Below are 22,606 nucleotides of genomic sequence, written 5' to 3'. Positions count from 1 at the left end.
CTCAATATGGTTAAAAATTGTTTTCTAGTTCCCTGACTAACTTACTACAGGTAAGATTTCATTATCATCTCTCTTTTATTTTACCATCTCCCATTTATTTACATTATTTTCAGTAATTTTTTTAAATGTACTTTTTTCATTTTAAATGTCGTAGTATATTCCTAGAGGGCAGGCTGACTTACTAAAGGAAAGATTTTACAGGTACTTCCATTCATAAATGTATAGTACACACATTTAAGACCAAATATTTACAATGGTTCACCTAAATGCGATTTTCTCATAATGAAGATTGTAGCTCACTCCCAGAGGCCAGGCCTTTTTTTTTTTTTTTTTACTGTTTTTTATATTATTTATGTGTGTGTGTGTGTGTGTGTGTGTAAGTGTGTTTTTGCTGAGATTTAAGAGCACATTCTACCAGAAACGTACATTTTCACTTATAGAAAATGTGATAGGGCCTGACTTAAGCTTGTCATCCTCAAAAAGTCATACAAAAACAAGCATAAAATACAATTTAATGAATAGAATGCATCCTTGATGACGGTCAGCTTCCCATTCATTAAATGATGTCACTTCTGAGTCATATCCTTTAACATGTAACGCATTTTATGTTAAATTTAATGCAAAATGTGACAGGACTGACAGAAACATGGGGACAATTATAAAATAGTATTTATTTGTAGAATTTATTTATAATTTCATGTTTTTAAATCAATTGACGTAAACGATAACAACTTAAACTTGCTATTACTTACAATTTACTACTTACTACTAAGTTTTTTGTTTTTTCTAAATAACAATTTTTTGCATAACAAAACAATTGTAGATGTATTGGTTCAATTGGGCTGAGGACAAGGACAGTAATGGGTGCAAATTTGTAAAGTGCTTTTAATTAAGAAAAAATTCTGAAAACTAAATAAATGACATATTCTCTTACAGAACAACTCACAGAAATCAACCATCAGTCCATTTGAAAAATTCCTTGGATTAAATACATTTAATTCACTGTATTTATTTCAGGGACTGAAAATGTACTTTTCTGATAGAATGTCCCTAAGAAATATCTCCTGTCATGTGCAAACAGTCGACAAATATTTTTTTAAAAAATCAATAAATTTTTATTTCTTGATTGTGCACACAATTTTTTTTTAATGTGTGTTTGTTGACTTTTTTTACCCTCATATAATTACTTCAAGCAGTGCGGGCATTTGCCATGGAGCTGCAAGTACTGCTAACACAACCAGTCAATGAATTGAACTGTCATACAACACTAAGCGCTGAAGTAGTGCCATTTTGCAAGTAATGATATGTAGGTAAATAAGATTTGGTGTCCTCATGTTGTGTTTACGTCTTTCAGCTTTAGTGGTGTGTGTGTGTGTGTGTGTGTGTGTGTGTGTGTGTGTGTGTGTGGTGTGTGTGTGTGTGTGTGAAAAGAGCAAGAAGACTGTGACAGGCTAGATCTCCTCGCCAGTTCTTGGACTTTTTGCTCAATAAAATAGTTAGTCGTCAGTATTTTCTAGTCCATCGTCTGTGTTTACATTCACCCACTGGCAGCCAAAATCCACTATGAAGCGTGTATGCACTGTGACTACTTTTATATTGTTGATTAGCAGCTGGGCATTTCACTCTGTCTCGCGCTGAAGCCTTGTCCGTGTCGACCAATCGCAGCAGGCTGTCATCGGTCCAATCAGCGCAGATTAGCTTCGCGCTGAGGAGGGGTTTGGGAACAAATGCTGAGCGATTCATATGGCAGTCGCTGGGATAATTAGGTAAAAATAAATGCAGATTATAAGACCATGAAAGTGTTTTTTTGACCTTGCATGCATATTAGACTGTTGTTGGAGACCCTTACAACCAAAATATGACCCTATTTCATGTATAATATGGGCTCTTTAAATAAAATGTGTAATGTATTTCGTTGTCTGGTTCTTATTGAGAAAATGTCCTAGATGAACTTGAAAATGTAAGTTAATGTATTTTAACTAGGCGGCACGGTGGCTCAGTGGTTAGTGCTGTCACCTCACAGCAAGAAGTTCACTGGTTTGAGTCCCGGTTGGGCCAGTCATTTCTGTATGGAGTTTTCTCGTGTTTGCATTTTCTCATAGTGTTTGCGTGGATTTCTTCCTGTGTGCTCTGGTTTCTCCAACAGTCACAGGTGAATTGGGTAAACAAAATTGGCCTTAGTGTATAGGTATTTCCCAGTGCTGGGTTGCGTCTGGGAGGGCATGCGCTGCGAAAAACATATACTGGAATAGTTAGCAGTTCATTCTGCTGTTGCGAACCCTGATAAATAAAGAACTGAGCTGAAGGAAACTAAACTTTGCAAGTTATGCTAACTTGATAATGTAAGTTAACCTATTAAAACTGAAATAACAATTTAACTCTGTCAACTAAACATTTTAAGTTGAAAAAACTTTATTAAGTAGTTTTTTTTTTATTATTAAGAATTATGTCAATACAACAAACTGAGTCATCAAATAATTTTACAGTGCCAGGCAAGATACCAAGCAAACTGATTGTGCCGGAAAGTTGTCCATATGGAGGTAGGCGGTCAGCAGTACAGCAAAAAAGAACAGAAGTTGTCTGCGGTGTCCTGCCCTGTAGCGATTATCTTACACACAAAATGCAGTCGGACATATCCAACTTGCTATGCTGAAAGAGAGTGTCTGCCTTCTGAACTGTACTAAGAAAGGCTGAGACTTTAGGTGCCAGATACAGTGTGAGAAGGATCTGCCACCTGCAGTCAATTTTGATATTCTAGAAATAATCAATTGTCCAGAAACAATTCAGCTAGTAGACTATGGGAGCTTTCTCAAATATTGGGGAGCTAAGCCATTCAGGGCTTTGTACTTTCCAGAAATATTGGCTACAGTGTTAAAAAAATATCCATTAACTAACAGGTTTCTGTAGTTTTTGATTCATTTTCCCCAAATTATTTGTATCTTTGAATTGCACTTACAGTAAAAGATGTTTAGGGACTGAAGACACCAAGTGATGAAGTGTTTCAGGTGTAAATTGGTCCCATTCTTCTTGCAACAAGTCCTAAGGTGGGCAACAGTACAGTGTCTCTGTTGTCACATTTTGCGCTTCAAAATGCGCCACACAATCTCTATTGAAGACAGGTCAGGATTGCAGGCAGTCAGTGAAATACAGTACTTGTATCCTCTTTCTCTCCAGCCAGGACTTGCTGGTAACAGTATAGATGCTCTTTTTCTTGATCTGGACCCCACGGCATCCATTTCTTCTAAAAAATTAAAAAATAAATTTAAAAATACCTGAAATACTGATTCATCTGACCACAGTACATTTCCACTGTGTGATATCCATCCCAGATGCCTCCAAGCCCAGAGAAGTCGACAGCGGTTCTGGACACTGTTAACATAGAGCTTCATTTTGGCACATAACAGTTGTGGAAGTAACTACGTATTGTGGTACTTAACAAAGGTTTGCCAAAGTAGTCCTGAGCCCATGTGTTGATATTGAGTAGGAATAACCATTCTTGATTCAGTGCAGCCTGAGAGATCGGAGTGCCAACAAGATGCGCACCAACAATATGGCCTCTATTGAACTCTGATTTGTCCCCCGTAATTTTGTGCATTGCAATATTTTAAGCAAAACTGTGCCATTACTCTGCTCTTATTGGTGGAATGTGCAAGCAACAAAGGCCACTGGGTTGGTAAAATTTAGCCATAAAACTCCCAACACTAAATTGGCCAGCAGTGTTTCAGTTTCATTGTCCAACCCTTTTATATATCTATGTTAATTAATGCTGTCCAACCCTTTTATATATCTATGTTAATTAATGCTACAGCATACTATAGTATTAACTATTGTAAACTTATAAACTGTAGTAAATAATGTTATGCACCTTAGTCTTTACTACAGTAAAAGTATAATACTGTATGTCTGTAACTTATAGCTGTAGAAACTGTACTCTTGTCTATCATCGCGTCTTGTCTCTGTGTCGTAAAGACATTTTGCTGCATCTCTGCTCTGTCTGCAGCCTATATGAGAGAGCCTACTCTTTGGAGAGTCCTGTGGATCACAGGACTGTTATATGCTTGATAAAGGTTGCAGCTAAACTCCGTAGATCTCCTGAAAAAGAACTGGGCACCCCTGCTATATTAAAATGAAGGTTCTTTATTAGTACAAACTGTTAAAAAAGGTTCTTCGTGTTTTTTTGGGGGAACCAGAAATAGTTCTTCTGTGACATCATTGTGAAAACAGGCTTTTTGGAACTTGCTTAAAAAAAAATCATATCTCATCAGCCTTGAGTTGTGGTCTGTCATCTCCTCTCTGAATATTGGAGGCCTGTTTTTGGAGGAGTATTTTCTGGTTGTTCAAATTCTGTGTCGTCCAGAAGAAGGCTGACTTTGACTGTTTGATTTCCTCACTTTTTGTTAAATAAATAATGTTTCATTGCTTGCTTTTGGTTTTCCTTTTGAAAACTGACAGTAATACATTATTTTGATTTTCATACATTATGTAAAGTATAAGTATAAATAAAAAGTCTAATTAAAACAAATAAAAATGTATAATAATAATTAATAATAAATTATTATTAATATAATAATAATTTAATAATAATAATATTATATTATTATATTATATTATTATTATTATTATTATTATTAATCCATCCTTCATTCAAATTATGTGGTTAATAAGCCCTCACGTTCTTAGGGGCGCCTTATTACAATAAACTATTGCGTAAAACGCTCCTCATCCTACATTTGATAAGTGCATATAACACATATATAAAACAGGCAATCTTTATTGTTTTGCAGAGCTCACGCTTTACAGTAGGTAATATAGAAACCGTTTGATAAATTGGAAACTAATATAGAAACTTTAAAGCCTAATAAAACATCCTTGTTTTCTTCGCATTAAATTCATTCAATCTTTCTGGGCTTTCAGGAAACACCAGACAAGCCGCTTGAGAGTCATACTCGATCTTTCCCTGCAGTGTTTGAGAGATTAGTGCACACAGTCTGACAGACATCGGTTCTCTTTCGTTTTCATTTCCCGGAAGGATTCTGTATATTGCAGGCGCTTAAGAAAAGCAAAAGGTCCGCTGAGCAAGATTACGACTTTTCACTACTCTACATGATTTTTTTGGTGTGTATATATTGACCATTTACTGATATTATAATCGGTTAATATTATCGTAGCGCATTTTTTAGAAGAGTGTGTCAAGTCAAGGTTAAAGAACATGAGTGACGCCTCTTCACCGCCACCTTTAATAAAGGTAAGTTCTCTGATACACACAACACGCTCACTGAAAAAGTACAGTATGTGGTACTAGAAAACATTTTAGATAGTATAGTCAATGCTTTTATTTGTTTCTTAATAGCAATATACTCCAGTAACTTAAAAATCACACAAAACAAAGAAAGGACAGTTTTTATTTATATATAATAACTCTCAGATGTCATCACAAAACATAATAAATAAAATATCAGTGCAAATTTTAAGGCACAATTATTTTATTCACAGTTTAGTAAGCAATGCAAAACTGAAAATAAAAACTGTCTCAAATTTACTTTCACTTTTACTGTTTTGAGATCTAGCTATGAGACATTGTAGTTTCTGCTTTATTCATATAAATGCATTGTTATTGAGACATGACTTTTTGAAAATATGTACACTGTTAAAGATGTAATTCCAAATCATTCTTCCAATCTTTAGCATGGCTGTAATGGAAACAAACCTTCAGTCTGCTCCCCAACTCTGCCCGACCCTCAGAATGAACCTCCCTCCGTGTCTGAGGCAGTGCCTGAAGAACTGTGCAAACTACCTGGACGATTACGTACGTTCCTTTTAAACAAAACTTCACTGTGATCACATTTAAATCATACAGACCACAATGACATACATTAAAGGACAAAATCATCCAAACTTATTTTTAACATCATTTTAAACATTGTCTTTAATGGGAGATGCTTAGAAGAATGTCCAAGCTGCACACTGATCAGTTGCCAGATATTCTAAAGGGATTTTCGCATGTCTAAACCCTGGAATGCTTTAATCAGGTCACACTGATCATAATATACACCAGTAAATATTGATCCCTACACACTTTTAAAAATGAAGGTTCTTTATCGACGCTAATTGTTCCATAAAAAACCTTTCTTTATGGTATAAAAATGTTCTTTATGTTACGAAAATAATTTTTAGACCAGGAAATTTTTATCTTTTAATAAGAAAAGGAACACTGGTGAGTTTTGGGGAACCAGAAATAGCTCTTCTGTGGCATCACTGTGAAAACAAGCTTTTTGGAACATGTATTTAAAAGAATATATTCATATCTGCATGTGTTTGCAACAAAGTTTGAATATGCAAGTGAGGAAGAAGGCAAGCTTGGCAACTGAGGTAAGAAATGTCATGATTCAGATAGCAAGCTATAAACATGTTGACGACTAATTTTATCTGATTGATTTGTCTCCTACTGTTATTCCACCAAGAAAGATGTTATTCTGTACAAAAATGTTCCATTGTTGTAATTATCTACTGCTGTTCCACCAGGAAAGATGTTCTATACAAAAATGTTTCATTGTGGTAATTTAGAAAATTGAACTTCAACTCTGAAAACTCTACTGACACAATCTACTACAACTTCTATGTTAAACTGCTTTGACACACTCTGCATTGTAAAAGCGCTATAGAAATAAAGATTAATTGAACTGGATTGAATTCAAACCATAACCTGAGAGGAACTCTGAGAATGCAATACAAGAAATATCTAAATACTAAAAATCAAGCTTGCGTAGCTAGAAGCATTAGCACTTCTGCACTTGCATAGAGTATGTTTGAGCCTCACAACATTGTATTTCTTTTTTATTCTTCATAAATGAAAACGTGAATATATATTGAACATGCTATAAACTGAAAATATGAAAAGAACTGAGTGATTTGATTAGGTTGTAATAAAGCTTGGTCCGGATCTTTTACAGATTGTAAAGTAGGCTAGCTATTGTGTTGTAAAATATAACTACCTCTGATCTAGCATGCTATACCTTTTTTATCCTTATTGATTTCTATTCTTTTTATATTAAATGTATATTAAAATGTAATTTTTATATTGAAATTTTAAGATCTTTGTACAACAGACTATTCTGGATGTAAATATTTTCATATTTCTGTATACATGTGATAAAGAATGATTTAATAAAGTTATTAGTTTCATAAATGTATGGTTTGATTACTACTGAACTGAATGACAATTTGCACTTTTAGATCATTTACGATGTTCTTATCACCGGCAATACGTATAAAATGAATTTAGGGAGAGAGGACTGAATAATAAAAAAGCACTGGCTCCCCGCAGTGGTTGAGATCTGCAATGATAATAAGCTTGAGTTGGGAGCTAAGAGACGTCAACCTAGTCTCACGGCAGTTCGTGAAATAGTCACGAAATATAATCTATTGATTCGTGTTCATGGGCACGAATTTCCCTCTTTTTTTCGTGCCACCCTGCACGAATTTCCATCCAATGTATTTCAAGAGGAAATCATTTTCGTGTCTCTAGCACGATTTATTTTGCCATTGGGTACCCGATGCTGCGCTTTTCAAAAAATATTTTTATTAAGACGTATGTACTTAAGCAATTAATATACCTTGTCCTTCTGGATTATGGAGGACAAGGAGTGCCAGTTAGAAATAAGATACGATAAAGAATCAAATTATCAATTATAATTGAAGCATAAAAATGCATATAAATAAATCACAATTTAAATGAATAAATAATGGACAAATAAAAAGACATATTTAAACGTGTTTTTTAAATCTCATTAATGAAACAATGCATTTAAAAAATTACTTTTAAATGTATTAATAAATATATAATTTTATAGAGACTTATTTCATTCATGTTTTAAAACTCTGATTAATCAAACAATAAAAACATATTTATAGATCATTTTAAATGCATTTAAAAGCACAATTTAAATACCCTTTTAAAAAGGTATTTGACAAATTGCTTTTGCCACTTGCTTTTCTTGAGTTGAAAATAAATCGAGTAAAAATTGGAAAGTCCACATGTCGCAGCAACCCCCTCAACTTTCGCCTCAAGCTGTGCACACTGCACTTTTCTCCCCATAGACTTCAATTCATACACACGCGAATGCATCAGACTGGAAACGCTAGTTTGGCAGTTGGCTATGTTGGAAAGTTCAAGCTTGGTGAACTCTGACCTGCAAAATCGCATCACATGATTGTGTGAGACCAATGGAAGATCAAAACATGACCTTTCTGTACTGAAATTTAAAACATGGACCAATCGCTTGCTTTTTTAAATGTCTAAACATCGTGTTTAATCCCGCCTATTTTCGCAGCGCCATACTACAGAATTTTGCATGCACAAACTCTAGTGTGACTGCGGCATTCAAGCCAAGCTATAAAATGAAACGTGCAAATGTCATTGGGCAGAGAGAAAATAGCTATTTGAGCGGGAATTTAAAGATCAGCGAAGCACTCAAATGTAAGAGTACACCGGAACGTGTTTGGAGACAGTTTGTGGAGGATTTATTAGCTTTAGCTAATTTCAGGGATATAAATTATTATCTGAATTAAAACTATAACTGTCTGTATAAAAAAAGTTTTACAGTTGAGGTGTGATGTTACTGTGGTCAGGCCAAAAAATTAAAAGCATGCGGTCATTATAGCCAACTTTTGTTGGGCAGCTCATAAACTATTGCAGCACAGTGCCAAAGACCTGAACTTAACCAAATACCAATACTGAAATTATTCGCTTTGATTCAACTATTAAATTGATCATTTGATTCTTCTTTTATTTCTAACTGACACTCCTGTCCTTCATACTAGATTGCATGTTCAGTGATTAATTTCTCTGGATATGTTGTGCCATCTCCGGATACGGTGGTTTTGGTATTTAAATTCTGAGCACTGGAAAGTACAAAATACAAACTAAATGTGATCACCTGGCTGTTGGATTTTGCATAATTGTTCTTGTTTGTCAAATGGGTAATATGGCAAATCAATTAGTGTAATCATGTTGCAGCACACTCATGAGAGAATGAGTTGCATGTGGGAAAGACAGAAACCAAGACGGCAGAGCTTTTCATTTCTGTGATGGAAGTATTCTCATTATTTGAACACATGGAAGAAAAGGGGATTGTCTCAATGGACAGTAATTTTACTGAACTAATAAGACAACATACAAACTTACTGTAGCAAAAACATTGCTATCAACTTCATTAATCTGTATATACAGCATGTATGGCGTCAGAAAGTTCTCAGAAGGTAACATTATTCTATTTTTATTATTAGAATTTTTTAAAAAGGTATGAAGGTGTATGTTATACATTGTGTCGTTAAATGCAGAGCTCCAATATAAAAAATATAAAAAAATAAAAAGAGGCAGGTAGAAAAAAGTAACTCAAAATTATTGTAACTCATTACTTTCCATAAAAGTAACTAAGTAATGCTACTAGTTTACTTTTTTGGAGAGTAACTCAATATTGTAGTGTATTACTTTCAAAGTAACTTTCCCAATACTGCTCATTAGATACTAGTACTTAATTCACACAGTAGCTACTTAATTTTATATTCCTTTGTGTAACGCCAAGATGTGCAAAAATTTTAAAGTAGGATAATACTTATCCAATAAGGTAAAAACTAAATGGACACACAGAATAAATTCTAGCATGCGATCAAAAAGCATGTGATTTACAAAAATAATGGGCACAATGGGACAGCATTAATGGACAAATCAGCGTACCATCAGCGTCCACATTGTAAAACATCTGAATGTTGTTGTGTCATTCTAAAATGCCTTCTAAAGCTTCTGTTTGGTCACAACAATCCATAAACATCCTCCTAGAACAGCACAGCTCTTTCCAAATTAATTTAGTATATAAAGTATAGAAAATACCCATAATGCACTGTGAGAATGGCACAAAAAATGAAGCAAACTACATGACAGAAATCAAAATACTTTGTTTAATTGCTATATAAGCAGCTCAGTAAGTGCATTCAAAATAGTCATAGTTAAACATGATTTAATTCTGGACAGTAGTTCCATGTGATAACACCACATTATCTCAACACTGGAGGATGTTAAACCTTGATTGGCTGAAACCTTGATTTAACATGAACAGATGATGTTGATTAAACATTGAAATATTAGTACTTAACTTGAATCAATGTTTTTTTTTTTTTTCTTCAACAAGTATAATTCCTGTGGTTGAATAGAGCTGATGGATTCACTAAATTAGCCTACATACTATTCAGTCACAGATGGTGCCCAGCAGTCAAAAACTGCTGCAGGACAAACACACTCAAAAAATAATGTTTACTGTTTGTTCAAACTACTTATTTAAAAAGAACTGAAACATTTTTTTTTTTTTTTGCGACAACTTTTTGTTGTTTATGTTTCAATGCACTTAAATTTGTAAAAACTAATAAGGTAACGCTAATTTCCTTCATGTTGTCCTAACACAAATCGATTGTGTGGAACCAGCATTATTTTTACAGTGTATATGTGAAACATATCCACTAATGATCAAGATCATTTGTAGTACCCGGGTGAGCTTGGGTTATTCAGTGGTTGCAATATCGAAAGAACATACCATAGAATTTCACTAACTGACCAAACAGAATCAAGGATTCCAGATAGCCCTGTAATGACATATTAACAAGAATATGTACATACATACATATCTGTAAAAGCACTTGCATCTGTTTCCTGCTGATTTAAGCATAAGATTGACAAGCATAATAAATAACCAACCTTTCGCCTCATTCACCCCGACAGGAAACTAATCGGACAGTAAAGATCGTATTTGTTGGAGGGAGGGATCATATTCAATCATTTATTTTCCTTCAGCTTAGTTCCTTATTTATCAGAGGTCACCACAGCAGAATGAACCGCCCACTATTGCAGCATATGTTTTACACAGCGTATGCCCTTCCAGCTGCAACCCAGTACTGGGAACACCCATACACTCTCACATCAAGCAGGCACTCATACACTACAGCCCATTATTCAATTCACCTATTGCGCATGTCTTTGGACTGTGGGGGAAACCCACGCCAACCCGGGGAGAACATGCAAACTCCACACAAAAATGCCAAGTGGCCCAGGCAGGGCTGGAACCAGCAACCTTTTTGCTGTGAGGTGACAGTGCTAACTACTGAGCCCACGTGCCGCCCTGGAGGGATTATAGTAAATGAGAAATAACTATTATCACTATTTTTCAATCACTATTTTATCAAGTTATTTATCTGATTTCATTCACCTCCCCTGTCCAAAATATTAGCTTGTTCTGGACAAGGCTAATTTTAAACCCTGATTAATAAAAATTTACTTCTTAGCAGTGGCAAAAATAGCTTGAAAATTGATTAGTTTGTCTCTTTTGTAGTCCAATCGAACATGCCGCCCTGGAGGGATTATAGTAAATGAGAAATAACTATTATTCACTATTTTTCAAATCACTATTTTATCAAGTTATTTATCTGATTTCATTCACCTCCCCTGTCCAAAATATTAGCTTGTTCTGGACAAGGCTAATTTTAAGCCCTGATTAATAAAAATTACTTCCTTAGCAGTGGCAAAAATAGCTTGAAAATTGATTAGTTTGTCTCTTTTGTCGTCCAATCGAACATCTGTGAATCCGGACGACTGCAGCGCATCCATGTAGACCTCAGGATTCCAAATTTTTTCCATTGAGAATTCTCCTAGAAACTGTTCTTTTAAGACTATCCAGCCTGAGAGTCGTGACCATAATTCCATCTGGAGGGAAAGAAAAAAATCAAGATGTTGTTTGAAATTGTGCATCAGTTGTTTTATTTGTTTATTTTATTATATAATCCAAAAAATATAAAAAAAAAAGTCCTAAAATCTCAGACATTATTTGTACTCTCAATCCTGTTTTTTGTTGTGTTTGATTTTCTCTGTTAATGCAGCTTGGGACTGTACAAAACACAGTATAATAAAACCTTAAAACACATTCATTGTCAATGTTATGCTGAGTATGAAACATTTTATTAGCCATCTATGCAATTTAAAATGTAAGAATATTTTAAATGTCTAAAAAAGGCTCTAGTTGGTCAAACAAGGCCCCAGTCCCTGAATTGGTTATGATGCATAGTCTGTTTTCTCATTCCACAAAGGAAAACTGTAATTGTGATACACACATTCAAACTGTAAACAAAGCAGCTTTTAGTACAACTTTCAAAATAGATACACTAACCATGGAGGGATTTTTGCTTGTGAAATATGCTTGATATTTATTTATTATGTCTGACCTTAATAATTGATAATGTTTTGCAAATATTTGGAAAATGCAACATTACAGCTTTGCGTTCCCTCTTGACATCAATGTTAGCTTGGTTTCATCAATTCAGTTTTTGTTCTCATGCTCTGATTTGTTGCTGGAAAATTTGTTGCACTTTTCTGCACACTCTGGATAGCGCTTTACAAATTTTGGGGGGGGGGGGATCTCTCCATCCACTACCAGTGTGCAGCATCCACCTGGATGACATGACGGCAGCAATATTGTGCCAGCCCGCACACCACAGACCAGCTGATTATTGGAGAGGAGACAGAGTGATGCAGCCAGTTATGATTTGGGGATGGTTTGGAGGCCATGATGGACAGAGGCCAGTGGACAAATTTAGCCAGGATAAACCCCTACTCTTTTTCGAAGGGACATCCTGGACTTTTAACAACTGCAGAGAGTCAGGACCTTGGTTTAACATCTCATATGAAAGACTGATGAGAACAACCTATTGAATATGAAAAACCTCACTCAACTTTAACCTGACAAGAGGCGATGTATACTTTTATTTATACTTTTAGATCCACATGTCCCAGGCAGCATTTTAAAAACTTTGTTTGGTGATGTATAGTGTATGATACTGTGGCCTAGGAGATGCCGGTCTGGATGTAGTCCTGTACAGAATTGGTAGATGCAGAGAATGCAGAGTCAAACAACGAACCACTGCTGTGGACCATGTGTGTATCATGTCCAAAAAAGTATGGTAAAGTCATACATGATGGTAATAGTTTGATTAAGGTGTACACTACACCTTACATGTACACTTACATGTACACTACCTAACAAAAGTCTTGTCGCCTATCCAAGTTAATATCCAAGTGCAAGGAACAATAAATAAAAACTTCTAGTTGATCATTTGATATCAGAAGTGGCTTTTATGAAAAGCAAAGGCCTCTAGATTAGACTTATTTTACCAAAATAAAATATGATCATGCCTTGATTTTTAATTATTTAATTAGGACAGCAAGGTCTGTCTTTGCTTTGACAAAATCTTGTCACTTAATAGAATATAAAGCAGGGATGGGCAAACTTTGCCCTGGAGGGCTGGTGTCCAACAGAGTTTTGAGCAAAGACACCAAGTGTTGAGCAAAGACACCAAGCAGTGTCTTCAAGATCCCTAGAACGCTAAAGGCAGGTGTGTTTAATTAGGGTTGGAGGTAAACTCTGCAGGACAGTACTCCCAGTGTTAATCAAGATTCTTTGGATTCATCTTCAAGGCCTTCTCCTTCATCTTACCCCAGACATGCTCAACAACGTTCATGTCTGGTGAATGGGCTGGCCAATCCTGAAGCACCTTGACCTTCTTTGCTTTCAGGAACTTTGATGTGGAGGCTGAAGTATGAAGAGCAGTGCTATCCTGCTGAAGAATTTGCCCATTCCTGTGGTTTGTAGTGTAATGGGCAGCACAAATGTCTTGATACTTCAGGCTGTTAATGTTGCCATCCACGCTACAGATCTAGGCACACCCCATAGTGAATAAAACCATGATTTTTCCTTCACCAAACATGACTGATATTTGTGAGAATCTTGAGTCCATGCAGGCTCAAGTACGTCTTCTGCAGTATTTGTGATAATTGGGATGCAGTTCAACAGATGATTCAACCAAAAAAAATCTACCTTCTGCCACTTTTCCAAATGATCAACAAGTTATTATTTTTGCTCTTATAACTGGGCTTGACGACAAGCCTTTTGTCAGTTAGTGTACATAGGAATACTCCACATCTTAATTTGTGTTAAAGAGCCCATGTTATGGGTTTTTGAGAATTACCTTCCAATTAGTGTGTTACACAGTTCTAAGTGAAGTGAAATATCCAGCTAAGGCTTAAATCTTTAAGTGGAAAGTGTTTAAAACTATTGATTCATTTATAAAGGAGTCGACTCCGAGTACTTCAAATGAATCGTCTTCATAACGAGTCTTTAGCCAATTCGGCGTGACGTAGATACGAAACGTAAGCCCTGCCCAGTTGTTGCGTGCGCAAACCTGGGAAAATTAAAATCTGCGGTCCCGTCCACAAGCACAGTACACAAAGAAAAAGAGGCTAGACACACACGTCAGCAGACACTGGTTGAATCAATGCTGTCTCAACTGGATATACTGGAAGTGTGAGGGGAAAGTTAATGCTACTTTCTCTACCCAGATAAAACTGTGAAGAGTCAGTGGTTGAGGTTTATTTTTGCAAAAATACCTCAGCATTATTGCCCAGCCTTGTGCTGTTCGAGTGCTTCTGGAATCTACACGCTTACAATGGAGAATTCATCAGCCGTTTGTTAAAGGAAGGATCAGATAAGACTTATGTTATTGATTTAAGGGACTGTCAGTACATGGATCAGTGGATCAGTTTCTTCCATTTCACAAGTGTAAGTAAGTGCGAGTAAAATGGTTGCTAAATTATGTATTTAACTGTGTTCTGTTAATTGTAACCGCTTGTACTGTATCAGGTTAACTCTTTATATTCTCATATCACGTCTTAACGCCCCGTTGAAAACGCGACGCGTGCCACTTTGTTTACGAATTTAAATGCGTTTGTGAGCTTGCGTTCCACTGCTGTTTGTCGTTGCTATGGCTATCGTCAGCTGTTCTTACACATGTGCGGCGGTCAAGGTTCAGAATAGTTCAGCTTTTGCCACTGTGTGGATTAATACTAAATGTGTGTCATGCTTAAGACTAGAGCAATATGCTGGTGTTTAACTGCACACATATACCTGCCAACATCTGTCCCTGAAAATCCAGGAGACTGGGGGGTTAGGTTCGGGATGAGGTGTCTGAATAACACTCAGGGCCGGAGCCAGCTGAAATGGTGCTCTAGGCGAACGCCCTCAACCCGAAAGTAAAAAAGAAAGTGACCGGTTCGCAGATGAAAGTGAGGATCGGGAGAGAGGGGGATGGGTGTCCGCGGATGAAAGTGAGGATCGAGGGGATTCGCTGACGCCGCCCTGGTTATTCTGCCGGCCATGGCGGCCAACTAGGTAACCTCTATGAACGCGCTGGCCCTGATAACACTGTTGAGAACTGGGAAATGTGTACTATGGTGTTAATAACTACTATGAAGCGTGTCTCGGTTGGGGGGGGGGTGAAATTACGGGAGTATTCCGTGATAATAACAAATGGGTGGGTGGCTGGAGATGGGTCTGAAATAAGGGAGACTCCCGAGAAAAACAGGAGTGTGGCAGGTATGCTCACACATACACTATGCACTCTGACTACTTCAATATTGTTGATAAGACGTGCATTTCACTCTGTCTCGCGCTGAACACTGTCGACCAATCGTAACAGGCTGTCATCGGTCCAGTCAGCGCAGATTAGCTTCGCGGTAAGGAGGGGTTTGGGAACAAATGAATCACTGAACGATTTATATGGAAGTCGCTGGGATAATTAGGTAAAATAAATGCATATTAAAAGACCATGAAAGTGTTTTTGACCTTGCATGCATATTAGTCTGTTGCTGGAGACCCTTACAACCAAAATATGATCCTATTTCAAGTAGGGGCTCTTTAATTTTGATTAGCTGAATTAAGGTAATCAAAAATCTCTGTTTACATGATAGACCCTTAATTGGAGTACTGATGTCCCTGTAAACATACTCAATGTACTGAGCTCTAAGCAAGCTCTCAAGTTCCCAACACTGCTCTAACATAACAAATTTGTCTTTGTCTAAAACATTTATCTTAGAAAAGTTTCTCACCTGGTTTCATCACTCTGTGAATCACTCTGGCTCCTGCTTCATATCGGGCCAGAAGTAATAACAATTACAGTGAAACACTTTGTCAACAGTGTTTTCCTCTATCGCATAGACATCAAATCACTGCAATACAGCACAAGCTTTCCTCTGGAGATCTGCTCCTTCATGCGCTTGCTTGCCATTTCATGCATGTATTGTGAATGGTCCACACCGAACAGTTTCCCTTCAGGGCCGTGAGAAGCTGCGAGGCGTAATGCAGACCAAATCCTGGCCCATGACAGAGCTCCAGAACTGTGTTATTAGGTTCAATGTTGCATAATTTAACCGCATTCTCCTCCAATACCTGATTATGCCATTTAAAGAACTTGCTTACCAACCATCCAGTTAAGGAGTATGTGGGGTGACCCAATTGTTTGCCCACTTGGTTTGGCAGCATTTCTATTCACACAACAGAAAAAAAAACTATTATTTTAGAACATCTGCAATGAAATAAGTAGAGAACTGAAAATAAACACACACATTTTGTCATTTCTTTACTCGTACTCCACACTCCCATTCCATTGAAAACAAAAAAAAGTATTGCAGCTATTCATTCATTCATTCTCCTTCAGCTTGGTCTCATGTTTATCAGGGGTCACCACAGTGGAATGAACCACCAAATCATCCAGCACATTTTACGCAGCGGATGCCCTTCCAGCTGCAAGCCATCTCTGGGAAACATCCATACACACTCATACACTACGGACAATTTAGCCTAACCAATTCACCTGTACCACATGTCTTTGTACTGTGGGGGATACCGGAGCACCTGGAGGAAACGCACGCGAACACAGGGAGAACATGCAAACTCCATACAGAAATGCCAACTGACCCAGCCGAGGCTCGAACAAGCGATCTTCTTGCTGTGAGGCGACAGCACTACCTACTGCGCCACTGCACTGCCACGGCCAATTTAGTTCATCCAATTCACCTATAATCAATGTCTTTGGACTGTGGAGAAAAACGGAGCGCATGGAGGAAACACGAAGAGAACATACAAACTCCACAGTGAAATGCCAATTGGCCATGGCAGGACTCGAACCAGTGACCTTCTTGTTGAGAGGTGACAGTGCTAACCACTGACAATTTAACAGACACTTGCACCAGTTTTTTGTACATTTGCACAAGACACATTTTTACAATCACTCCATATAAAAAAATAAATAAATATGCACAAAAAACATTGGCATTTTTGAAGTGTGCTTCACACATGTGAATGGGCTTGACAAACCACCTGTAGAAACACATACTCTCTCACTCTTGCTCTCAAAAAAGAAAGAAAAAAAAAACTCTAGCACTAAATTCTCTGAGCACAAACAGTTCCTTTGTATAAGTAGCACTTCTTGTATGCATTGCCTCTTCTTGTTGAATCACTAAATTCCTCCTCAATTGTAAATCACACTGGACAAAAGTGTCTGCGAGATGTAATGTAAATGTAATCAAGAAATAATTTTAACTACAACATGAGTCCCATGAGTCCATGTGTGAATAATACCTTAATTTCGTTACGTTTGCTAACTAATGTTTTAATTATCACTTTAAGTTTAGGTATGTTACTAACATGAACTCATGACCTGTTATCTTTGTGATCACTTTAATTGGGATATATTACCTCATTGATTATTCATGAAGTCCTGTGTGTTAACACACATGTGTATGCACACATTTCTAGTAAGTTTCTACATTGAAAGTCCATAGAAAAGTGTTTTGTCTACATCAAAATGAGTTCATGAGTAGTTAAGAATGAGTTAATTCTAATGTGCCCCTCCAAGTAAAGTCAAGACATAAGCATATATTATTAGCTCATGAGTTCATGTTGGTTACATTCAGTTTAAACTAGTGTTAATTAATACATTCATTAACAACCATGTACTAACAAGCAGTGTTGGGCATGTTTCTTTAAAGTAATATAGTTACTAGTTACTGCTCACAATTGTAACTGAGTTCCAGAATTATATAAGTAACTAATTACCAGAAAAGAAGTAACTATTGCATCACTTAATCTAATTTGTCAAATGACTATAGAATAAATATAAAACATTGTACACTAATCTACACTATTTTAATGTTGTTGTGGGACAATGCAAGAGACAAGCATCAAATTCAACATATGATTATAAATATTATAATTAGGCCTACTATAGTTGCACAATAAAACACAATAGATGAATAGAAAGTAGTGCTTACATTTCCAGTTTGCAAAAGCTACCTTTGAATTTGTTGGATTTTCCATCGTTCTGATGCCTAGTCGTTGGTGTGTGTGACTGATTGTGTGTCTGTGTGAACACCGGCAGTACTCTGCCTCTGATTGACAAATGATGGAAATCTCCTCTATCTAAGCCAATCATCACGTTCTCAGTTACACCTCATTTACAAACACACCAATTATTGCTGGTTGGTTATGTGTCTTGCCCCACTCCGAACACACACACACACACGGGCAGTTTTGAACACAATTGTGCGGGTGTAAAATGACACAGGCAATAGGAAAATGACACAGGCAATAGGAAAATTGGGCGGTTTTGCAACATAACGCCTACCCCTGTAACGTGGGGACCGTTACAACACCCCACCCCCCACTTAGCGTGATTTCCAGATGACTGGGCGGGTCTTCTTGCATTTCGGCGGGTTTTAGATAGTTTATGGGCTACATCTGGCAACACTGACATGCACACACACTGTTGCCAGATGTACGATAATTATCGTATTTGTACGATATTTTTCTAACCTCTGTACGATCAATAATGAGAAAAATCCTATAATGTACGACAATTTCAGAATTTTATGGCATTTAAAAAAAATTTTGTTGTAATCTTCGGGCTTCTTATTGATCTAGCTGCATCTTTTATGTACTGTCTGTAAGGAAAAGGTGGAGTTAAGCACGTTTTCTATCTCATCTTATGTTACCTCTTCTCAGCCAATCAACGTGGAGAATGGCTCTCTCACGAGTTAACGCTCCTGCTGCGCATGCCCGTGGTTATGTCAGTAGTTTTCAGTTTGAGGTTGACCTTTTAAGCAATAATGTTAAAACAACTAGTGCTGTAAAGGAAGGTGAGAAAGACAGGGGAGTTTTCCCTTGATGTTCTTGATTTTTCCCATTCAAATTCATCACGTGAACGTGTTTTTTTTTTTAAACAAAATTTGGGAGGGTGCACTGCTTTCAAGCCAACCAGCACTATTTTGTAGTTCATGACGGCATCCAATTTGTATAGCAAAATGAATCCCTCAACATGCAACATTCGATAACAGCAACTCAGAGGTGGAGTTTGAACCTTGCCACTGAAGCTGCGGTCACACTAGACTTTTCTTCCCATAGACTTCCATTCATATGCACGCAAATGCGTCAGACCGGAAATGCAAGGTCATGCGTCAAGTTTCGCAGGTTGCTGTGGTGCAAAGTTCAAGCTTGGTAAACTCTGACCTGCAAAATCACATCACTTGACTGCGTGAGATCAATCGAGGATCAAAACAGGACCTCTCTGGGCAGAAATTTAAAACATGAAGCAATCGCTAGCTTTTTTAAATTTCTAATCATCTTGTTTAATCCCGCCCCTTTTCGCAGCCCCATACGACAGAATTTCGCACACACAAAGCCCAGTGTGACCGTAGCTTAAGGTATGCCTAGTTTTTTTTAACATATTGTGGTAATTTGCACATTGTTGCACAAATTTGCACAAAACGCTATGTGTCTATAGAATAGCTGTACACTCTCCGTTTGACTCGTGTACGATTACTCCAAATACGATAATTTTGAGGTTCTGGTATGATACTTTGACATTTCCAATCTGGCAACGCTGCACACACCCCAGAGAAAGAGAGGTCCAATGGCTGAGAGAGACGCTGCTGCTGTCATAACGGGGAAACAGTAGCTCATTTGATTACTCGTTCCTTAATAAAGTATAGGCATTGATTTATAGCACCTTTACTTACATCACTGCTAACAAGTAACAGGCTTGTAGCCAGGGGGGGTTCAGGTGGTTCGAAAGAACTACGCTTCACTGACAAAGGTCCAGAATTGGTCCTCTATATAAGCTCATTTATCCATTGTTTAATTTCTTAGCTATCATAAATTGTTAAAACTAACAAATCAAAGGCTTTAAAAACAAGAGGAATCTTCTGTTGGATTAATATTTTGTTTGAATATTATGTGAATTATTCAAATGGCCAAATTCTGACTGAGGCAAATTGAATGCACTGGCCAGATTATTATTTGCGTATAGGCTTCAGTTTTTGATTTAAAACAAGTTTTAAAAGATCCCCAAAACAATTTAATGATAGATTATAATAACATTGTATTTAATGTAAAAATAAGAATCCTTTCATATTGCTTTATTCTAAATTTTAAAATATCAACTATTTATAAAACTGTTATATAAAACTTACAAATTAAATGCACACTTGTAAATGAACACATCAAATAGTATGGAAAGTAATTTGGCAAAATGGTAGGAAATATTTTTGGTTCATCAAAAAGTGAGTTTGTGCTTAAAATATCACTAAAATAAGTATTTAAACATCATAATTAAATAGAAAATGAGGCAAATAATGGCAAAATAGAAAAAAAAGAAGCTGGCTACAGGACTGAATAAGGTTGCATTATTCACACATGAACTCATATTGTAGATAAAGTTAGTTCTTGATTAGCGCACACCTTCTCATTATTAGTTCATAATAAAGTAATGTTTAGTTTACATATTAGTACTGTAAATCATTATTCATGTACTGTTATTGTAAAGTGTTATGGGTTTAACAACATGTTGGCAATCATGATACGCTCACTAAATTAAGTAGATTAATCTATTTACTGTCTATTTAGGTTTTACACTTCCTTTACAATAAAGGAATGTCAAAGCAAAAGCTTAACATGAAATCAGATAAATGACAAATTTCTGATAACTGAAAAAGGACAGTGGAGCTACAGTAGGTCTTTGTATGGACCAACATATGAAACAAGAATTAAATCAACAAGCTGCAATCTGGGACACTTTCGCAATTTTCCCATGCATATTTCTCCCACTTGAGCACTGCCCCATATTCTCAAAAATATTTAATACTGTGGGACAACAAAAAAATATTTGAAAGAAAAAAAAATTCTAAAACACATTTTCAACACTTAATACATATTTTGTTCCTCAAATAGATAACCATAATTTAAAATAAATGGGAACATTGTCTCATTTAGGACAGGTTTATGTCCTTAACATTAGTCAGAATCCTATCATTGACCTTATCATCCAATTTCCAGGAGAGCCTATTGATTGACAAGTGTGTACGTGAGAATGTATGTGTGTGAGAGAGAGTTTGTGTACAGAACATTGTACCATCTCTGTAGCTAGCTGGTTTATAGCTTATATCTAATATGTACTTATGCTATTACCTCCAGCAGTCCACATTAATACCTATTTCTCATTATGGCATATATTAACCCTTGTCATTAAACTTATAAAGTATTTAAATGCACATTTCGCCCACTTCATGACTGTCCCAGATTAACCATTTCATGCTGCCCCATTCTTCCTTAGAAAGTAATAACATGGCATGATTGTATAACAAAAACACAGGTAGCCTACAGTATCGCGAACATAACCGATTTACTCAAAAACAACCACCCTACCTGTAACTTATTACTGCCTGCGCTGAGGCTAGTTGTAGCTACTGGTCGGCAGTTGTGTAATAAGGGACCGTGTGCAAATTCCTCCCTCTGGGTGAAATACTTTCTGACTTGCATTCAAAACACACACAATGAAACCCATTCTAAAGGCTGCCAGTGGGTGGATTATCTACAAATGGAACACTATTTAATTATATTCTAAAATCTACTAGAATCAGATGTTATAGCCTATTCTGAAGACTGTAAGCCCATAGGGGTGTCCCTAAAGTACACATTTTAAGGGGTCATTACAGAACAAGTAAAAAGGGCTCACTTACAAGACGTTGAACACTGAAGATAAAAAAAAAAAAGTTTTTATAAAAAAAATATACAAATTTCAAAGTTTTTGAATTTGAAAATCAATTGCCATTAATTTGTCTTCCAGAAAACATGCAAGTTGCTTCTGTTGCATTCACAACACAGAAAAGAGTACATGGTTCAAGCAAACTCAAACCAATGCACTCACGAAAAGAAAACAAAAAGAGTGTCAGAGTTCTGTCACAAGCTAAGAATTAAATAAACATAAGACAGAACCCTGACAATATGTATCTATGCATGTTTATATACATTACAAAATATGAAGCGTTTAGATGCAAAAACCTCTAAATGCCATTTGATATTTTCCTCTAAACTTTCTTCTCAGACTCCTGTGTTTATGCTGAGTAATTTTACTTTTATAGTGAGAATAAGTTATTTTCATTGTCTTTAAAGTGAAATAACTGAACATACCCTGAACAGGCTGAAAAAAAATGCTCATTTTAGGAGAAAATTCTGACGGCATTTAGAGGATTTTGCATCTAAACTCTTCATATATTAACAAAATAAGTCAAATTTGGATAACCACATCCAAGCATCCAGTCATGCCTCTTAATGCATTGTGTTTCCTTTTTGGGGACTACTGAGCATTTGAACTTATTTAAATAGTTTTGAGTCCCTTAATT

The 22,606-nt window shown here is 36.4% G+C and overlaps 1 pseudogene; it reads right to left on the bottom strand.

Annotated features, from left to right (window-relative positions):
• Positions 1-10,557: 10,557 nt before the first annotated feature.
• On the bottom strand, positions 10,558-21,744 carry LOC130217557 (uncharacterized; annotated as a pseudogene).
• Positions 21,745-22,606: the final 862 nt, after the last annotated feature.

The sequence above is a fragment of the Danio aesculapii genome, chromosome 23 (genome assembly GCF_903798145.1).
Source record: "Danio aesculapii chromosome 23, fDanAes4.1, whole genome shotgun sequence".
Classification (NCBI taxonomy): Eukaryota; Metazoa; Chordata; class Actinopteri; order Cypriniformes; family Danionidae; genus Danio; species Danio aesculapii.
Note: the sequence above shows the minus strand (reverse complement) of the source record. Positions and strands in the feature narration are given on the sequence as shown.